The sequence below is a fragment of the Glycine max genome, chromosome 1 (assembly GCF_000004515.6).
Source record: "Glycine max cultivar Williams 82 chromosome 1, Glycine_max_v4.0, whole genome shotgun sequence".
Lineage (NCBI taxonomy): Eukaryota > Viridiplantae > Streptophyta > Magnoliopsida > Fabales > Fabaceae > Glycine > Glycine max.
Genome location: NC_016088.4, coordinates 24,381,663 through 24,390,792, shown reverse-complemented (window position 1 = coordinate 24,390,792; position 9,130 = coordinate 24,381,663). Strand labels below are relative to the sequence as shown.

At 35.1% G+C, this 9,130-nt stretch overlaps 1 long non-coding RNA gene across 1 annotated transcript; it reads right to left on the bottom strand.

Moving 5' to 3' along the window:
- Nucleotides 1–354: 354 nt before the first annotated feature.
- LOC102666278 (uncharacterized) lies at nucleotides 355–3,624 on the bottom strand. The gene is made up of 3 exons (XR_412756.3): nucleotides 3,468–3,624; nucleotides 3,013–3,154; nucleotides 355–975 (listed from the first exon to the last, which is right to left on the bottom strand). It is a non-coding gene; the product is annotated as an uncharacterized lncRNA (long non-coding RNA).
- Between the last annotated feature and the right edge of the window lie 5,506 nt (nucleotides 3,625–9,130).

Below are 9,130 nucleotides of genomic sequence, written 5' to 3'. Positions count from 1 at the left end.
GGCAAAAGTTTATTATACATCTAACTATGATTTTCATGGATATCCATATTTTGTCATATAATTAAGCAAAACCAAATTTCAATGACTAATCAATGTTGTTAATGGCGGATGGCGTAGCAGAAAATGGCGGATATCATGGCAGACAAAAAAAAATATACATATATATAATTATAAATAACCAAGTACTAACACCAAATAAACTCATTGAAATTGAAAAAAACAATGGATTGCATTCAAATAAACTAAAAAAGTTAAAAAAGTTTCATGAGTTCATACAATAACCAAGTACCAACACCAAATAAACTCATTAAAGAGTTCAAAATAAGAAAAGGATAAAAACATAATGCAAAGTGCAAAGTGCAAAGTGCCATTTAAAAGAGAACTAAACAGAAAAAAAACATGGTGTCAAATAGAAAAATAAAATAAAAATGGGTGTAAAAAAAAATAAGGGTGTCAAATAGAAAAATGAAAAAAAAGTTGCAGACATCAAAAACGGGTGTCAAACAGCAAAAAAAAGAAAAAAAAAAACAAAATCCAAAAGCGCACATTGAAGTTGTGTCGTCGACATTCGTTGTTTGTGCGGGTGCGGGATGCGAGGTCATATGCGTACTGCGTTGCCTTCACGGGATGGTGGTCGTGTGTCAGTGTGTGTCACCTTTGTGGGGTCGTGCAGGTGCGGGTTCGTCGCTGCTGCGTGCGGGGTCGTCGCCGCTGGTCGTTGCTGGGTGCGGGGTGGTGCGTGTGGGTCGTGTTGTTGTGTTATGTGTTGTGCGTCCTCCCGCCGCGCTTTTGCACTTCAATTTCGGGTAAGGTTGGGTCGGGTCAGCCTAACACCTACCGCGCAAAAAACCAAAAAAATATCTGCTATTCCGCCATGACCACCATCCCAACCCGCCATGCCACCTCTATTCGGTGGCATTTTTTCAAATTTCCACCACGCTTTTCCACCATGGCCGCTATTTGATAACACTGTGACTAATACATTTTGTAGAAATAATTAGAACTTTCGACATGCATAATACCAATTCAATCAACAAATAGAATTTAAACAACCAGAAAGTTTGAAAGCAACCATAGTGTTGTATAACAAACCAAAATTCTAACAAGAAACACAATTATAGAAGCAAAATATTGGCACTATGCAAAAATTGTTGTAGCAAAGCTAAAAGAATAAGCAAATTACCTCTACTCCAAATGCAAATAAGACTCAACAAGCTATGGTCAAGCAAATTATAAGTATCACATTTTGGCTGTGCCTTAATTATATTTATAAGTATGATAAAGTTAAAATATAAGTTAAGATGAGTAATTTAGTCCTTATAATTTTGTTATATTCTTACTATTCTTTGACGCAATTGTTGTTTTTGGCATAAGATATGTTGTTTGGCTCAATGGATACTTCTGCTACAACAATTGAGTAGACACTTTCGAAGCTGCTAAAGAATGAAGAGTGATGAAGAAAGTCTAAATGGAGTTGGAAACTGTGGTGGGTACGAAGAGGAAGGTGGAGGAATCAGACTTGAACAAGTTGGAGTATTTGGATATGGTTATAAAAGAAAGCATGAGGCCCCATCCAATGGTACCATTGCTAATACCACACCAATCAATAGAAGATTGAACGGTTGGAGATTTTTTCGTACCCAAAAAATCAAGGGTGATAATACATGCATGAGCAATTGTGAGAGACCCAAGTGCTTGGGATGAGGCAGAACAGTTTTGGCCAAAGATTTGAAGGAAGCATCATAGATGTGTGAAGGTGTGACTTCTAGCTGATACCATTTGGGTTTGGCAGAAGGACCTATCCAGGAATGCAATTTTGGTCTCACGTTTCTTGGATTCGATTTGTTAATATCACTTAATTTACAGCAACAATAGCAATGTCTAAGGCTCATCTTTTGAATGGCCATGGCCTAATCCTCTCGAGACAATGTTTGTTACAGCTGGGGAGGGTATATGGGACAGTGGTATGATAACAATAGGCAATGAAAACATTAGAAATATAACCTAAATATACAAACTGTAACATTACAAGAACAATGATATATCCCCTTTCCAGCACATTATTTATGTGAAATGTGATCTATACTAATATAACATGGAGGCAAGTAATGTGTCTAAGCATACCCCATCTTTTAAGAATAATACCAGCATCACAATTTACAATCCTTGGGTAGTAAGAGACCGGTATAGCTTTTTGAGTAGTAACATAAAAAGTATCAGATTATACAAACAGCAAGTTAGACTAGAAAGCAACAAGAACTTGGGATAAATACAAAACTAAGTAATTTATTCAGAATAGGCAATATTATCTATATATTGAAGCATGATAGATCATGTGAGCTATGTATCATTTAAACAAAATAGAAACACTATTTTTCTCTTAATAATATTATACAGCCAGATCAAAATAAAAGGCTTTTATTTTTCTATTACTATATATATATCACGTATATTAGTAGATAATTTGAGACATTTGAAAGAAGAAAAAACATGTGATAACAGAAGAACTAAGGTTTCATTAACAAAGTTTTAATAAAAACATCAACAAAAAAAGTGTTCGGGAGAGCATTAGTAGGTCAGATGTGACATAAAGTGAAGAATTTTGATTAGAGGAACATGAAAATGCATGATTTATCACCTTGATCTCTTCTGCCATTCTCTCACTTATTTCCCACTATTTAATCTAATCATAGATACAACTAATCCTTGAAGGTGTCTGTTTTTAGCTTTACATCATGATTAACCAGAATAAAATTCCAAACTTCACATGTACAATAACTTGTCTACTTCATGTTCATAATTGATTTTTCTTTATTGTCATTTGTAGAATCCAAATCATGTACCAAAGGAACCTCGTATCGTATTCGTAGCTCACAACTCTATATCGAAGAATGGGTGGAGCTGGCGAGTGGGTACAAGACCCATAATCACATTGACATGAGGATTTCATATCATCACTCAATACAATTAGTTCTAAACTAAAATACAAAGAAGCACGATAAGAACACTCACCAGAGGATTTCGTTCTCACGCATGGTGCCCTTGACCACACCAAAATCGAGCAATGTCCCTTGATCGCACAAACAGAGTGAGAAAGTGAGAACGTCGCTCGTAGAAAGGTTCTGCAGAGAGTGTACAAAACAAAGATGTTCACCTAACAAATTGAAATTGAGAGAGATGAGCCATCAATGCCAGACGAGAGAGACTGAAACAGATACCCCAACCCCTCTACACAACCCGAGAAACCCTTCACCCCAACCCCTCTGCACAACCCCTCTATGCCATACCCCAACCCCATTTTTGCACAACACGAACCTCTCCTCGTAACATTGTGTGCAACACCCTCCTCAACCCCGTAACCCCGCCTTAGCCACGCCAACCCCAGCACCGGTAACAACATCGCAGGTTTTCATCACCACCGGCCAACCCCAACCCCATCACCACGTAACCCTCAAAGAGAGACATACCTTCTGCAAGGTTCGTTGAGAGAGACGCCAGAGAAGGAGGACAAAGAGAACTGTTAGCGATTTAGGGATTTAGAGAGGGGGAAATGGAAAAAAAAAATGGTTATTTGAGCGCTTTTAAGGAGGGTGAAAGGATTAAAAATATTTTTAAATAATAAATTATCGCATAGGGTGACTGATTATCAATTGCCTTAACAAAATCAATTGCAAGGCAGTCGCCCTCAACATTTACTACATAATCAGTCATTGATAATAAAATATTAAAGAAAATTAAACTTTGTAGAATAATATGGGTTTCTTACCTCCAAATCTTTCAAGTCAATTTTTTCATAAAAGGAAAGGTTTTTTTGGCAAAAATGTTGGATCAAGTCCGCTTTGATATTTGTCTTGCATTTCTCTTCAAAAGTTATATGAAATGGATATATTATACACTAAAATTGGACATATAAGAGTCAAAAGTTAAGTTGTGTCAAACAAATATCAACAAAAATACAATTTTATTTTAAAAGTATGAAAGGAAATTGTGTTTCTGTTGCATATATATTCAGGGTGAAAATAATACAATGGAATCATTATATACTTTTATAATGAGTAGAACTTGCTTAGCCATTAGTATTGTTATACTTGGATCCCGTCACAAATTTAGAAAATTTTTGTTATGAGAGCAATATTCATATACATAATCAATATTTTAGTTTATGAATAGTAGATAAATGTTTAATTTATATTTTTCCAAAAAATGTTTAACTTAGATAATTCAAATTTAAATAAATAAATAATTTGTAACATATAAATTACGTTATGATTAAAGTTCATAATAAAAAATATAATTAAATATATAATTTCTATTTTGAATTTACAATGAAAAATTAATTGTGGTTTAAGATTATTTTTAACTATTGATAATTTATTTTAAAAAATAAACTATTGAAATTTAATTGAAAGATGAAGATAAAAGAAGGTACATTTTAAATGATAGACAATTAAAAAATCAAATATTTTATATGTGTGAGTAAAGATAAAAGAAATGAAATTTAAAATAAATGAGAGGGAATTTTTTTATTAATTACAAATATAGTATGTAAAATACACATAAAAATGAAAACAAATAATAGTATAAATGATTAATTGAGAGAATAAAAAGAATGAGACTAAAAAAATTTGTGGGGGTAATATTTAAACTTATTTTATTATATTTTAAATTATAAGAATAAATAATAATCATACATACCTACTGATAAGAATCCTAAAACTATCCAAATACAGGAATCTATGATTAGGAGTAGGACCAAACAGTCAGTGGATACCCTCCAACAAATGGTAGCAAACATACTTTGCAAGGTCCAAGGGGAGAAGAACAAAGGCTCCAGTGGAGAAGGACGAAGGCCCAAGTGGATAAGGATGAAGGCCCAAGTGGAAAAGGACGAAAGGCCCAAGTGGAGAAGGATGAAGGCCCAGAAGCAGATGCATTATTAAGCATATTAATCGTTGCTTCCTATCTTATCCAATTTTTTTTCTTTGTATCAGAGGCTCCAGTGGAGAAGGACGAAAGGCCCAAGTGGAAAAGGATGAAGGTCCTAGTCAAGATCACATCATCTGGTATCAGAGCTTCGGCTCTTGATACAGGTCCTATCTTATCCAATTTTTTTTCTTTGTAATCTGTCCAGGTTCATGTTTTGTCCTTGTTTTGTTATTTGTGTTCTTGTTTGCGTCTTGTTTCGTTCTTGTTTACATCTTGTTTCGTTCTTGTTTGCTTCCTATTGCGTTCTTGTTTTTTTCTTGTTCTGTTATTTGTGTTCTTGTTCTTGTCACATTCTTGTTCTTGTTTCTTGTGTCTTTCAGACTTTGTGTCAAAAAAAATTTGTTTGAACTTTGTTTCAAATTCTGTTACAAATTTTGTTTGGGGATAATTTGGCTTACCGGAAGAATTTAGGGATTGAGTGGATTCTTGAGTCTATGTGCCTATTTTCCTATTGAACAAGTCGCCAAAATTATCATAGACAAATTTGAAAAGAAAGCATTAAAAAAAAGTTACAGAAATTTTGAAATAAAAGAAGAAAGAAAGTGGGTGTTTGATCTTTGAACACAAAATTGAGGTAGTTAGAGGTGTTTCTTTTGGCAATAAAATCATAGACCAAATCCCCTTATCTGGATTCTCCTCTGAATACTGAGCATTTTGATATGTAGTGGGCCTCAAACGGATAACCGTAGCAAAAGTTATGACCATTTGAAGTTTACATGTCATCTTCGTTAATTTTGTTCTCTTCTTCTGTGTGATTAAATAGCTTCTTTGTTTATTCTATTTGTTATTCAAATCTATTCTATTATCCAAATCAAGTCAAATCTAATCTATTATCCAAATCAAATCTAATCTGCAATCCAAATCAAATATAATCCTTTATCCAAATTAAATCCAATATGCTATCCAAATCAAGTCTAATATGTTATCCAAATCAAATCTAAATTCAAATCAAGTCTAATATGTTATCCAAATCATATCTGATATGTTATCCAAATCAAATTTGTTACTCAATCTGTGATAATTAAATTGTCTTTCATGTTATATACCTTGTGTGTCTAATTTGATTCATCCAGGAACTTAAGAGGGAGTGAGTGGTAAAAGGCAAGAGTGAAAACATCACACAAAAGCCTATATTGAGAGCCTCAAACATGAGTGAACTACCATCAAAGAGAGAAACACGTGAGTAGAGTGTGGTGAGGTCCTGAAACTTTTTTAAAAAAAATTACTGCAAAATATTTTCTTCTCTATTTATTATGGCAGGAGCTGGTGATGGTGGTGGTGATTATCATCAACTGGATGGATCTCAGCGTTTGTTATTGGACGCAATGACTACACAGATGCGACGATTGTTGAACCGTAACAATAAAGAGCTTTATGGAAGAATAGAAGATCTAGAGAACCAACTGAATCAGAATACTGGGAGACATTATGGTGGTAACAGAGTGGGCAATGTTGGACCCAAGCAACACAAAATGGAGGGGCAGAACAAAATTGAGGGAGTAAAACTCAATGTACCCTCTTTCAAAGGTAGGAGTGACCCAAACGCCTATCTTGACTGAGAGATGAAGATTCAACATGCATTCTCTTGCAATGATTACCCTGAAGAGCAGAAGGTAAAGTTAGCAGCATCTACATTCTCAGACTATGCCATTGTTTGGTGGAAGAAAAATCAAAGAAAGATGAAGTGAGAAGAAGAGTAGGAGATAGATACATGGACTGAGATGAGAAAGGTTATGCGAAAGAGGTATGTTCCAACTAGCTACAATAGAACCATGCGACAGAAACCCCAAAGGTTGTCCCAAGAAAGTTTGACTGTGGAAGAGTACTGTAAGGAGATGAAGATGGCACTAGTGAGGGCCAACATTGAAGAGGACACCAAAGCAACGCATGATGGCTTCACCAACAAGATTTCTTTCTAGCACCATGACCAAAAAATTATTCTTACACCTCTATCCCCTAGAGAAGTGTGTGATGACCAAATCAGAATGAGAGAGAAGGGAGAACAAGAGACAGAAAAGAGTGAAGCACCATAGAGGAATAAGAAAAAGAAGAGTGATACACCTGAGAGAAAGAGTGACACACATGAGACAGAGAGAGAGAGTGATACACATGAGAGAAAATCTAATTGTTTTGTAGAGGCGAGTGAAGTGAGGAAAATGTTACTTGCCAGTAAAATCTCTACTGATAATTCTAATGAGTTAACTATTTATGTTTCTCCTAGTGTTTAACCCTTATTGTAGGAATTTAAAGATGTCTTTCCCAAGGTGATTCCTCATGGACTGCCACCTTCAAGAGGCATAGAACATCAAGTTGATCTCTTTACAAGAGCTTCATTGCCCAACAGGCCACCTTACAAAAGCGATCCCCAAGAGACTTAGCATAAGGATGCACATGCCAAAGTTGAGTATGTGAAAACATGGTATGAGCAAGTGAAGGTGCAAATTGAAAAGAAGAATGAAAGTTATGCCAAGCAAGCCAACAAGAACAGGAAGGAAGTGGCACTTGAACCCGATGATGATCCTGGACATTTGAGGGCAAATGTTTTCCAAGAAGGAGGGAATGATAAGAATCCTAAAACTATCCAAATACAGGGACCTAAGACCAGGAGTATGACCAAACAGTCAGTGGATACCCTCCAACAAATGGTAGCAGACATAACTAGCAAGGCCCAAGGGGAGAAGGACAAAGGCCCAAGTGGAGAAGGATGAAGGCTCAAGTGGAGAAGGACGAAGGCCCAAGTGGAAAAGGACGAAAGGCCCAAGTGGAGAAGGATGAAGGCCCAGAAGCAGATGCATTATTAAGCATATTAATCGTTGCTGAAGGCCAAGACTAATTTGAAGGCCCATACCAAATATTTTCTATTTTTTATTTATAATTTTTTGGCCCAAACTGTTTAGAAGACCCATGTTTATTTCTATCTTTTTGTTCAGATACACTATATATATTGTTTTCAGTTTTCAATAAAAAAATCTTTTTGGCATTTGATAAAAATTTGGTGAGAGCTTCTCTCTGGGTTCCTTGTTGAACCAACCTCAGACTTATCAAGGTAATCTTTGTGGTGTCACAGAGGCTTTTGGGAACTTTGTTTGGGCTCTTTCAACATGTGCTTGTAGTTGTTTGAATTCGGCCGACATTTTCAGCATTTAGTCAACCGCATTTAGAGACTATTACAACACATGTTTCTATAAATGTAACAACCATGAAATAAAATGGAAATATTTTTGTATATTAATATTTTAGTCGAAATTTCTGACTTACTTTGTAAGGATATCTTTTGTATGTTACTTCCAACTTAACCTTTTTTGTATATGGTATATAGGTCTTAGGTCTTTGAGAAATGTTTTCATACCTTTGTTCTTTGTAAGCCCTTTACCTTTTTTCCTCAAGTTGGGATCTGATTCCTTAAGCCGACCTTTCTATCGCTATAACTTGTGTTTATGTTTTGGTTTTCATTCTATAACTTTGCCCAACTTTTTATTACCCTGGTTTGGGAACCTATTTCTTAGGGTACCAACAGATTTTGTAGGTCATGTTAAAACCTCAACCCGACCTCGAGTCTAGTCTATGCTTTTTGTTGCGTATTTCATGTTGAGCATGCCTTTGAAACACGTATTGCTTTACCTTTTAAACTTCCACGCCATTTATTGCACTGGTGTGCTCTTTCACATTTTCCCTGGTTCTCTCATCGTTTTCATAACTAACACAATTCTTTGTACCCATTCTTTTTTTTTATTATTTTGACTCTTTTATTCTTTTATAAATGTCATATTCCTTTTTCTCTCTACGTAAAAACATTCTCTTCAAATTTCCTCTACTCATAAACCTTTATGTGTATTTATTTTCCCTTTTGATGTTCAGCCTTTGTTTCTTTCCATTCGCCACTCACTATAGGAAAATTGCCAATTCGCGGTGCTAGGTTTGCGATGGTTCTACTTAAATCGTCGTCGCTTGATTATTACGGCAAATGTGGTGGTTTCTTAAAAGTATCGTATGTTGCTCTTTGATTGTGGAGGTTCAAGTGAGCACTGCGGAAATTTTAATTAAATTTCATAATTTTGAGTAGTGTTTGCGGCAGGTATAAGAAACTATCGTAGAGTTAGGAATTATATTTTAAAAAATAAAAAATAAATCAATTTTAATTTCC